This window comes from Rhinoderma darwinii, chromosome 11 (assembly GCF_050947455.1).
Source record: "Rhinoderma darwinii isolate aRhiDar2 chromosome 11, aRhiDar2.hap1, whole genome shotgun sequence".
NCBI classification, from domain to species: Eukaryota; Metazoa; Chordata; class Amphibia; order Anura; family Rhinodermatidae; genus Rhinoderma; species Rhinoderma darwinii.
The window spans coordinates 56,409,870-56,422,432 of NC_134697.1; the positions used below are offsets into that span (position 1 = coordinate 56,409,870).

General features: G+C 38.8%; 2 protein-coding genes across 3 annotated transcripts in view; one reads left to right on the forward strand and one right to left on the reverse strand.

Annotated features, from left to right (window-relative positions):
- Positions 1-12,563, reverse strand: part of LRRC20 (leucine rich repeat containing 20) — a 495,648-nt gene that overhangs the window by 183,655 nt on the left and 299,430 nt on the right. The gene's annotated exons all lie outside the window — the stretch shown is intronic.
- The window catches only part of LOC142663888 (ropporin-1-like), a 48,462-nt gene continuing 38,550 nt past the window's right edge, over positions 2,652-12,563 (forward strand). Inside the window, exon 1 of the mRNA XM_075842726.1 lies at positions 2,652-2,917. The gene's annotated coding sequence lies outside the window, so the exon portion shown is untranslated. The remainder of the gene's footprint in view (positions 2,918-12,563) is intronic.

Consider the following 12,563-nt stretch of genomic DNA (forward strand, 5'->3'; position numbering starts at 1 on the left):
TGAAGCACTGTTGTCGCTGGAAAAGGATGAAAATATAATCATCAAGGCCTCCGATAAGGGGGGGAACACAGTTGTTCTTACAAGAAAAGATTATATGGATATGTGTCAAACCATCCTAAATGACAAGGAGAGTTATGAAATCCTCAAGGAGAATCCCATACAAAAGGATAAAGAGGAACTCTTTAAGATTTTAAACCGTGCAAAAAACGAAAACCTCATTGATTTAAATGAATTCAAATTCATGGCCATTGATAAACCACAGACCCCCACATTTTATGCCCTCCCCAAAATCCACAAGGGGACCACCCCATTAAAGGGGCGACCAATAGTATCAGGGATAGGGGGATTAACACAAAATGTGGGCATCTATATAGACAAGGTCTTGAGAAACTTCGTAGAGGCTTTACCCTCTTATACCAAAGATACCACAAATCTTCTACAAAAAATCAATGAGGTCACGGTGGATGATGACACCATTCTGGCCAGCATTGATGTGGAGGCATTGTACTCCTCAATCCCCCACACAATGGGTCTAAAAGCGGTAGAATATTTCCTGAATACAAGGGGGACCCACCTACAGCGACACAATACCTTCGTTTTAGATCTATTAAGATTTGTATTGACAAACAATAATTTTCTCTTCAATGGTCGTATCTACCACCAACTCAGGGGAACAGCCATGGGTAACTCATGTGCACCGACATACGCAAACTTGCTCCTGGGTTGGTGGGAGGAAACCATGGTATTTACAGATGAGCGCCAACATCTAAACAGCCCGATCCTGATGTGGGCACGTTTTATAGACGACGTGTTTGTCCTTTGGGGGGGACTAGAAAGGGACTTCATTCAATATAGCAAAGAATTGAATGAAAATATTATCGGTTTGAGATTTACATCTGAATCCGACAATCAAAATCTGCCATTTTTGGATGTATATATCTCCAAAGATGACAAAGGAGGACTTATTTCAACTATATATAGAAAACCAACCTCCACAAATAGTCTTTTAAGATGGGAAAGTCACCACCCCATCCCATTGAAACAGGGAATACCAAAAGGACAGTACCTCAGACTAAGACGCAATTGCTCTAATGAACAAGAATTCATAGAACAAGCAAGGGATCTTAAAGCTCGATTCCTTGAAAGGGGGTATCCTTTGAGAACCCTTAAAAAAGCTTATCAGCACGCAATACAAAAGAAAAGGGAAGAACTCCTTATCCCAAAAAGAAGAGAATTGACTAATCAACCTATACGCCTAATTGGTACCTATGATAGATCAGACCAAAAAATTAAAGGAATACTCAGAAAACACTGGGGTATCCTACAAATGGACCCAGACCTCAAAGAAGTCATATCCCCCTGGGCACAGGTCACATATAGACGAGGAAGGAGTATAGGAGACAGAGTCACACATAGTCATTTGAAAAGCTCTAGACCTGACCCATGTTGGTTAGATCGAGGGAAAACGAGTGGGTGCTATAAATGCGGACACTGTAAGGCTTGCGCGGCTGTACAAAATACCAAAGATTTTAAGAGTTCATACACAGGAAAAAATTATAAAATCAAGGACTTCATAAATTGTAGTTCTAAAAATGTAGTCTACAAAATTACATGCAGTTGTCCCCGGGACTATATAGGAAAGACCACAAGGGAAGGAGGATCCTGGAACATCTAGGTGACATTAAAAATGATAGAGACAAACCGGTGGCTAGACATGTACATTCAAACCATGGGGGGGATGCAAAATGTCTTAAATTCACAGCCATTGAATTAATTCACCCATCAGTTAGAGGAGGAGATATAGACACAGTAGTTCTCCAAAGGGAATCTAAATGGATATTTAAATTGGATAGCTCTGCACCCCATGGATTAAATGAGAAATTAGATTTCTCTTGTTTCATTTAAAATCTTCAAAGTCTTTCTAACAGTTCATGAATATTTTAATAAATCCGAAAACCCCATAAAATAATTTACACACATCAACGGGCTATTAACAACTTAAATAGTCATCTAATACATTGTTATCGATCACCTTTGCGAAAAAAATATATAAAACTCTTGACACAAGAAATAGTATTTATGTATGAAGTAAAAGATACCATGTTAAAAAACAGATGGTTTACTGCCAAAAATATCTAAATAATAATATATCTAAATATAAGAATAAAAACCCACTCTAGTAGCTCAAATTTGGAATTTATAAACAGGTTTGTAGGGGTTAATGGTATGCAGTTCTCTGTATTTGTTTCCACAGACACTACATCTACACTAGTAGATAAGCCAGACACACCCTCCCCTCTCTCCCAATCTCGGGCAGCACTGGGTCTGATTCACATTGTGAATGCATGCGGTAACGCAAGCTGACTTGCTGTTTGCTGAGGGTGATTTAACTGTCTTTGACAGTTGTTCATGTCCAGCAGCAGCAATCACAGAGGCAGTGGTCCGTGATTGTGGTAGAAGAAGCTGGACAACACGGAGTCACTGACAGACACTACCCAATGGGAGGTGCTCTGGATTCCGTTCTGTATCAGCTTCAACTATGGGGCACTCCCCTGGATACGTCACTGGAGGAGTGCACAATGAGGGAGGGAACAACCTGTATAAAGAGCAATAGAAAACACATGTGGGTGAGGACGTCACACGCCGGAACCAGCGTTTACTCCAACACGAGGAAACAAGTGCTCTGAGGAATCTCTGCCACTGCAGAAGATTGAAACTTCAATACAGCTCCAACTTCATTTGTGCCCCCTGTCAAGGAGGTTATCTGGCCTTATCTCCCCTGAGGAATTCTGGCCATAAGGAAACGCGTCGGGAGAAAATAATGATTGATTGCCTAAAATCATATAAAAGAAACAAGTGAGGCTTCCCAGTCCCCAGCCATAAGAACGGAACAGGACTTTAACACACTACGGAACGGGTAGGAGGGGTCATTACCCCACAGAGTTTTATATATATCCTCCTGGGAAATAGATCACTTACATGTTTTTGCAACAATTTGGAGCATTTTTCTTTAACTCTGCAAAGAAATGATGATATCACCAATATTGAATTGACTTTTTTTTGCATTGAGCACTATATCTCCTGTACTATAAGGAAGATTTTTTTGTAAGCAGTCTTGTCCTGGTGTGTCATTTGTTTTACACACTTTTTAAATATGTTGCAAGTAAAAGTTACATTTTAAACGAAACTCTAGTCCTATTCCAGTGATTCAATTATTAATTATTGTAGAGTATACAAAATATCAAGTCCTGCGGTGGAAGGCTTCAAATATACCACTAACACCTTACAGGGAATAAAATAGATGCAAAACAAGCCGTTAAAAACAGAAACACGACCCGGAACGGAAGCAAAACGGCCAAGAAAAACAGACCAAAATGGCAGTTTTTATCAGTCGACACTCGGACCCGGTCTTGTGAATAGCGCCTAACAGATTTTAAAGAGCAATAGTAATTATCTGCTAATCTATAAATTCCTAAATCTACACAATGAAACAACTTGACAGCTCTTACATGCGTACATCATAAAGTTTTAGCTTTCAGTTCACTATAAACTTATTACACGGTACAGTGAGCAACACCTGAGCTGTTGGTGGTCTTTGTCTTCAGACTTGTCTTAAAGGAGTGCTCAGAAACACAGTTTAATCTCTGATATGCCATCTTAATAGATGAATTACAATACAATTCTTTTGTATACTGACAGAATTCTAAATGATTTATTCTCCATAAAGCTGAAAAGAATAACAATGAATTATACTTTAAATTTGGTGGTAGAAACAATTTTTACTTTCATGGCAGAACTGGAATTAAAGAGGCTCTGTCACCACATTATAAGTGCCCTATCTCCTACATAAGGAGATCGGCGCTGTAATGTAGGTGACATTAATGCTTTTTATTTAAAAAAAACGATCTTTTTTCACAACGTTAGGAGCGATTTTAGTTTATGCTAATGAGCTTTCTTAATGCCCAAGTGGGCGTACTTTTACTTTCGACCAAGTGGGCGTTGTACAGAGGAGTGCATGACGCTGACCAATCAGCATCATGCACTCCTCTCCATTCATTTACACTGCACTAGCGATATAGATATATCACTATGTGCAGCCTCATACACAAACCCTAACATTACTACAGTGTCCTGATAATGAATACACATGACCATCCAGCCTGGACGTCATGTGTACTCAGAATCCTGACACTTCTGAATCTTTTTTGTGAGATTCCAGCAACGGATACGAAATCTCGCGAGATTACGAGGTAAACGAGATTTCGTATCCGTTGCTGTAAATCTCACAAAAAAGAGTCAGAAGTGTCAGGATTCTGAGTACACATGACGTCCAGGCTGGATGGTCATGTGTATTCATTATCAGGACACTGTAGTAATGTTAGGGTTTGTGTATGTAGATGCACATAGTGATATAACTATATTGCTAGTGCAGTGTAAATGAATGGAGAGGAGTGCATGATGCCGATTGGTCAGCGTCATGCACTCCTCTGTACAACGGCCACTTGGTCGAAAGTAAAAGTACGCCCACTTGGGCATTAAGTAAGCTCATTAGCATAAACTAAAATCGCTCCTAACGTTGTGAAAAAAAGATCGGTTTTTTAAATAAAAAGCATTACTGTCACCTACATTACAGCGCCGATCTCCTTATGTAGGAGACAGGGCACTTATAATGTGGTGACAGAGCCTCTTTAAGAGCTTTGATGAAATGCAGTGAAGTGAAAATGATGTCAAATTTATGCAAGTAACATGATCTGAGAGTTTTTATACCGTACAAAGCTGTATGACAGGTTACAGGTTCCCAATAAAAAATATTTAGAACAATATTGATAGCTGATGTATGTAGAACAGCGCCAGAATAACAGAGATGGTCCGGACTCCATACAATCCTTCATAAAAGGTGATAGACAACAACATTATCGGTCTTTATTTACTCCATGCCCTTTACAACAATGTTTGGGCTCTTATAATATTGGCTTTTCCCAAGCAAATTCTTTACAGAATTTATAATTTTCAGATCAGTTATAAAGTCTTTACTAATACTTTGTGTTTCCTAAACATTTTTAAAAATATATATTTTTCCTGTTACTGAATAGAAACTTTCAGGGCCAGTCTTAGGGGCCACCTGTCACTACTAAAGGGGCCACGACTAGCCTTGATGGCTTGGGCATCCAGAACTTGCACCCCTAATTCTACATTTGGCGCACAAATTTATGGAAAGACATCTGTACAGGATGTGGCTACATTGCGTAGATTATTAATTGGACAGTGTTATTTAGGTAACTCTCTGGAAGCAATATTTGGGCTTTTTGCGGCAATGTTAATTGGCACTGAAGAATTGCAGTATTTGGCTACTGTTAGGTACACCATAAGGATGGCGTCAATAGACGGTAATGCACAGGGCACCAACCAGCCTAAGGACAGTCATGGAAACATTCTTGTCTACATTTAGAGGGTAAAAACCTGTAAACACCTAATATTTCTCACAGAAGGGTCTTTCATGGCCATTGTCTGTGAGCTATACACAACGAAAGCAAATTTCTCATATTCAGGACTCCAGCTGAATGTTCTTAACAAACTGATACTTTGCCACAAAGTAGCCATATTAGCTTAACCAAAGCCTGAAAGGAGGGTCCCATTAGGACAATTCCTGTCTATATGCCCTATTAGGAAAAATGGACATAATAGAGAGGTGTTCATGTAATACCACATTTCACGGTCTACAGCTACCCCTTGGCGACAGATCACAAGGGATTTGAGCTGCTGGACCCACAGAAATCAGCTGATCACTAACGGGTCCAAATGTAACAACCCTTTTTAATGATACAAACTTTTATTATAGTATGTCATTAAAGGTTAACTTGCATAAGAAGATATTTATATTAGTAAATCAATTTGCGATTACAGATAAACATTTAGACACAATGCTATCCTCTCAAAAATCCTAAAAAAAAAATGATTGTTCGGTCGCCTATTTACTTTTATGAAATGATTCAGGTTTACGTACTACGTCAGAACGACAAATAATTAGTTTTATGTTCACATAAAGAATTTTATGATCAAAGAGCGTTTATGGCTAGTCGTTCAGTTTTTACATCCATTTACATTAAGTGATTATCGTGCACGATTTTTCGTTAGCTTTGGAATCTAACCGATTATCCGTTCGTGTAAATGGGCCGTTAAGCATAGTCTAGATACGTCTATGAAATGTATGGGTGGCAGCCCAGAAATTTATGCTACTCTTCAAGATAAGGTAAATGTAACTACACATATGGCTATTAGGTTCAAACAGTTAAATGTATATGTGTGGTAAAAAAAACAACTAGCCTAAAATAGCTATGTAACAAATAAATGTTCCAACTCTTACTAAGAATGTATGATACTTATTTAAAGGGGATATGTCATCGGAACATGACATTATTTAAGAAAGGTTTTTATTATAAACATATTTCTTTTACCCTTTTTTTATGTTTCATGTGACTATCCATATAACAAAACAAAAATGTTGAAATATTCAAATTTTTACACTGGCTACTAGGGCAGACACAATAGGCTGAAGTTTCCTGTTTTCTATAGCACACTTGTCAGCTTGTACCGCCGGAGGCCTAGCTAGACCTTCATTAGATAAGGCACGGTATCGGAATCCCCTGTCACTTCCTGGTCCCTCATCACTTCCTGGAGCCTGTAATAATCTAATTTTTCCATCAATTAGATCCCATTCATTTCAGCTGCCATAAAGCACGCACCTCTTGCTGCACTGTCTATACAGACAATGCAAGAAGATAGTGTGTATGGACGCCATACGGAAAGTTAAAAATAAATAAATAGCTACAACATTAAAAAGAAACAAACCATTATTTCTCTTCTACATACATCAAATTAATGAAACAAAGATTAAAGGGTAACTAAAAGTTCAACAAACTTCTGACACGTCATAGTGACATGTCAGAAGTTTTGATTGTGGGGGGTCTGAGCACTGAGACCCCCACCAATCACTAAAACGAAGCGTCAGAAGCGCTAGTGTGAGCGCGGAGCCGCTTAGTTTCTGTTCAGCTTTTTCCAGAAATCGACGCAGCCATGTAGACTCAATAGAAAGTCTATGGGCCCGTACACCGCTATATCTGCTTTCCGGAAAAAGCCGAACAGAGAGTAAGCGGCTCAGCGTTCATACGAGCGCTTCCGACGCTTCGTTTTAGAGATTGGTGGGGGTCTCAGCGCTCAGACACCCACCAATCAAAACTTCGGACATGTCACTATGACATGTCAGAAGTTTGTTGAACGTTTAGTTACCCTTTAAATAAATGCAGCATTCTAAGATCTCTCAATTCTTGTCTTCTAATTATATAGCTATGAACTCCAGTGTGTGAGACATCTCAAAGTCTATGCTTCGAAAACCAGAAGAGTTTATGGAAATTTTATGGAGAGGATAGCCACCTTGTAAACGCACCTATCCCTCCTAAATTAAGAATTGCACATACTCTTACAGAGTTAAGATTAGTCTTACCTTACTTATGTGTTACGTTGTTTCTAATGCGGCTGTAACATGTTGGACATACTGCCCTGCTGGAAGCACACTATGAAATAGAAGTAGTTGAACAGATTGATTTAGTTTCACCCAAAAAATATTATAATGTGTAACTTATTGATTTAAATCCCAGCTTAAATTGGGTGTAGGAGACTGGAGGGTGGTCTCACTCAATAATGACAGACTTTGCTGTACAAGTGTTCATACAGAGCAGGCTATCAGGTTGCTCGGTTGCTCCTGCTCTGTAGCATATCTCCTCCAGATAGAGCAGCATGTACAACATGACAGTTCTTGTTTAAGCAATCACATTTCTGTCGGCATTTAGGAAGCTTGCAGTCTGAAACTAACGGTTTCTAGATGGCTATCCTTTTCCTAGAATTTTTTAAATATAGATTCCTGAAAACTCTGTTGAAAAGTCCAAAAAGAACACATTTCTGCAAAATAAAAAAAACAACATGCTTTCTGCCATTTCATATATTGAGGAAAAAGGGTCCTCCTGTCCCCAGAAAACGTGTGTTGAGCAATATCAACAGAGTAATCAGCTTATCACTGTGAATCCCCTAACAGTCATTATAATTGGAAAAAACATCCTGAAAAAATTGACTTTTGGACAATTAACAAACTTTTTTTTACAGAATAATTTGTTTTTGTGTCACCACATTTTAAAATCCATACCATTTAAATGTTTCTGTTGGGCTTGTTTTTTGAGGGATGGCTTGTGGTTTTCATTGGTACCATTTTGGGGTACACATGACTTTTCGATTACTTTGTATTCCTGATTTTTCGGGAGACGAGAGAAAGAAAAAACAGCTATTCTGTGGCATTGTTCTTGTAGTATTTTTGTTATAGTGTTTACCACGTGAGATAGTTAACATTTTAATTTTACAGTACAGGTCATTACTAATTCAGCGATATCTATTATGTGTCTTCTTTTATTCTTTTTATTTTTCAATGAAAAACTTTTTTTTTTTTTACTACAAATTTTTTTAAACACACCTTATTTGACTTATTTGGCTAGGTTGTGGGGTTAACAGCCAAATAAGGTGGACGGGAGTGATTTAAAAAAAATGTGCTCTCTGATTGATAAGGGTGTGACAACATGAAAAAAAAGTTCATGTTACATCTCGCCTGGGGTCATCTGAAGCTATCTAGGGACACGATAAACATCATACATTTCCCACTACCACCCCGCCACCATTTTGCTCTTAACACAGGCAGAAGTGAGAGCTGCTCTACCTCATCTAAATCGTGGCGAGATTCCTGGCTTAAAAACAAGACAAAGACCGCGGCTCTAGTTGTGATCACACCTGAGCTAGAGTCTTTAGTAGACTCCCTCTGCAGTTACAGTGCTGCCCCAAGCTGTGCTAGTTTAACTAGTTCAGTATTGTCCTTTTCCTGCTGAACAAGCACAGCTCGGGATAACCAGTATGAGTGATGTCAATGTAACATGTCAAAAATGTCATCATTGGGACTCTGTGCCCTGTGACCCCCACCAATCGTGTTACTGTCTCATTGCAGTGACAAAATCATCAGACCTCTGAGTCAGACAAACAAAGGGGTACAGTACTCCTCTGAGCAGTCCCCCACTGCTGGTATCTGGAGTCTTAGTGACAAGTCCGATGATGTAACTTCACGTCTTTATATTCCACCAGAGCACTTAGCTGTGGTCAATGATGAAAGCTAACCAGCTTTCACTGCAAATCGGATAATGGGCAAAATGGAAGCCACTATGCCCTGAAAGGGGTCTAACAAGATTCCAAATGACAGCTCGCATCTTAATGGAAAACACTATGTTCAGCCAAGTACACCCTGTACAAGGGGACAATGATAAGAAATGCTGCAATGAAGCTATATACGCTATAAAAAAAAGTCTGTTATATATACTATTGTACCACTATGTTGCTTTTATTAAAAAATAAAATAAAAATCCCAATGTGAAAATGTCAGATGGGATTCATTAACCACTTAAGGATATGGCCAATTTTAGTTATTTCGTTTTTGTTTTTTCCTCACCGCCTTCCAAAAGCCATAACCTTTTTATTCTTTTGTTGACATAGTCGTATGAGGGCTTGTTTTTTGGGGGACAAGTTGTATTTTTTCATGGCACCATTTATTATACTGCATTATGTACTGGAAAACTGAAAATATATATTTGTGGGGTGAAATGGGCAAAAAACACAGATTACGCCATTTTTTGGGGGGTTTTGTGTTTTAGTGCTATATTGTTATATTTCTGACTATTACAGATGCGGCGATAGGAGTTATGTTAACTTTTACTTTTTTTATCATTGCTTTAGGGAAAAAATTGGAAAAAGGGGTTTTTTGAACTTTTAATACTTCTTTTTTGGAACCTTAAAAAAACTTTAACTATTTTTTAAATTTTTTTTATTAGTCCCCCAAGGGGACTTTAAAGCGATCATTGGATCACTTGCATGATATACTGCAACACTTATATCTGATGTATATGGACAGTGTCCTTTGAAGCCCTGCCAGGGCTTCAACGGACTACAAAGATGGCAGTCCTGGGACCTTCATTAGGCCCCCAAGCTGCCATGACAATCATCGGCACCCCATGATCATGTCACTGGGGGGGCAGATATCACGTCGGTGGGAGCCGCCCCCTGATTCTTTATATGTTGCAGTTGACCACCGCATCTAAGGGGTTAAACAGAAAAAATCAAAGTGATCTTTGATTTCGCCCAGTGCAGTGGTGTGTCGGTTATATTACACAGGCGTCCGCGGCTAATTATAGAGTGAGCTAAGACCGTGAGCGCGCTCCATACTACCGCTTAACGTCTGTCACGTACGTGGCATGTCGTTAAGGGGTTAAAAATGTGCATATTAGTGGAAACAGATCACCACATTGAAAGACACTGTATTTATCTGCAGGCAATGATTTCACTGCCACATCTGCAGTATACAAACTGCCTCAGGAGTTTGTTGGAGTGAAACATAAATTTAATTATTTTGCAGACACGAGATGGATAAAAAAGGAAAAAGATTGCAGAACCTAACAACAGTGATGCATATATAATAAAAGATAAGCCTTTTCCCTGGCAGTTGCTAAGTGCTAATATGAGGCTGCACAAATAACTTGGTTTAATCTCCTTTTTCTGCTTAATATTCATTAGGAAATTATGATTAAATCAGGGCTCAAAAATAAAAATTGCACGATGTAAAATATTCTTGTATTGTCTTGCTGGCTACTGTAAAAGTGCACACATTTATTTTGGTTAGTGTTAAGAGAATTAAAAAAGCAACCTTGATTCCTACCCTAAAACACTGAAACGTTGTGTAGTGCTACAGATTCATTTTAACTATTGAGCTACAGTCCAATTAAATAAATTGAGTTGCGTGGAATCTTATGGACTGTAGCGGTCACTCAATAGTTAAAATCAATGAGCAGTTATACAAAAATTCCCAGTGTAAACCTGGTCTAAGGATCCATTCACAGTTACAGTTGAGGTGCGGTTTAAGCTGTATCCGAAAACTGCATGCATTTTTATAGTAATTTGGTGCCGTTTTCGATGCGGTTGCATTTTTTTTTACCACAATCACATTGAAAAATGCATCAAATCGTGGTAAAACACATGCGGTTTTGGATGCGGTCCTAACCGCACCTGAACCGCAATGTGTGAATGGACCCTAATGCGTCATGTTGCTATCGACTCCTATTATAAAAATATCATGATCATAATTTTTGGGCCATGTTGCATCCTACTTTAGGCCCCATTCACATCACCTTTATTCCCTACAATTAGAGAGTTATTTTGGCCTCTGTCGGGCTGGCATGCATTGGGTATAATTTTTTTTGAGGCATGGAACAGCGTGTACTACACTTCATTCCCGCACATTTTTTTTAGCATGGGAGCCTATGGGTGTTGTATAGCATACGTCACAAGCATTTAACGTATAAAGAGTTTTCAATAGCCGTTTATAATGTATACGTTATACAGATACCATATGAGTCTATAGGTGACAGATGCCTAATAGGGGCTTCCGTTACCCATATACTATAATGGTGTCCATTTAACAAATTAGTCATCTAACGTATACCATTATAGGTTATTGAATCTGTCAGAGCCTTTATTTATCGTATACGTCGGGAGCTTTTCCAGGCGTATTAGTCAAAATTATGCAAATAAACGTGATGTGAACTAGGCTTTAAAGATAAATTTTCCCAAAAAACACCTCTTAACATGATGCAAAAAACTTGATGTGGACAGAACCTAAATGTTCGTCTTAGTCTAGGCGTCATTCGACTCAAGCTGCGTGATGCACCTTCTTTACTAATTAATTTGCACAACTTGGTTTTCTTTCCATAAAAATCATTGGATTACACAAAGGTTGTGGTCTGCTGCAACTATTGGTGACTGTCACTGCGGCACCAGAATGCTCTGACTATTTTCTTTAAAGGGGTTGTCCGGTGAGATAAAATTGATGGCCTATTCACCGACAACCCCTTTAACTATAAGACCGAGAGCTCATGAAGCACTTTGCCCGATCATAGAGTGAACTGTATGACTGTTATCACAGATGCAAAGTCCTCTCTGTCCCTTCTTGGAACTGATCTGTATGATCAGTGCAAGGCAGGAAAGGGAAGCCATATGCGACGAGCACAGTGTTAAGTTTCCTGTCAGAAAGACAGGACAGAGCAGCCATCGGGTAAACCACTGGACAGCAAGCATTTACTCCTCCACTATCATAGAACACCAGTAAAGTCCTCCATTACACTAGACCAAGAAAAAAAGCAGGCATTGACTCCTCTCTTTTCCCCTTGACCACCAGTGAAGCAGCCATTAACCCCTTCACTAGACTAGACCACCAGGGAAGGTTACAAAATTGTATTATTAGTTTTAAATTATTTTCTGTTGTCTAAACTTGCATTTAGTCTGGTGCGCCTTATCCAAAAAATGCAGTATGTCTTTTGATAATTCAGACTAAGATCTCGGAGAATGTCGCATTGCACACGAAGAATAGAGGTCTAGCTGATAATTGCATAACAGAATTATTCTGTTATAATTACTGTAAATTTTCGCAT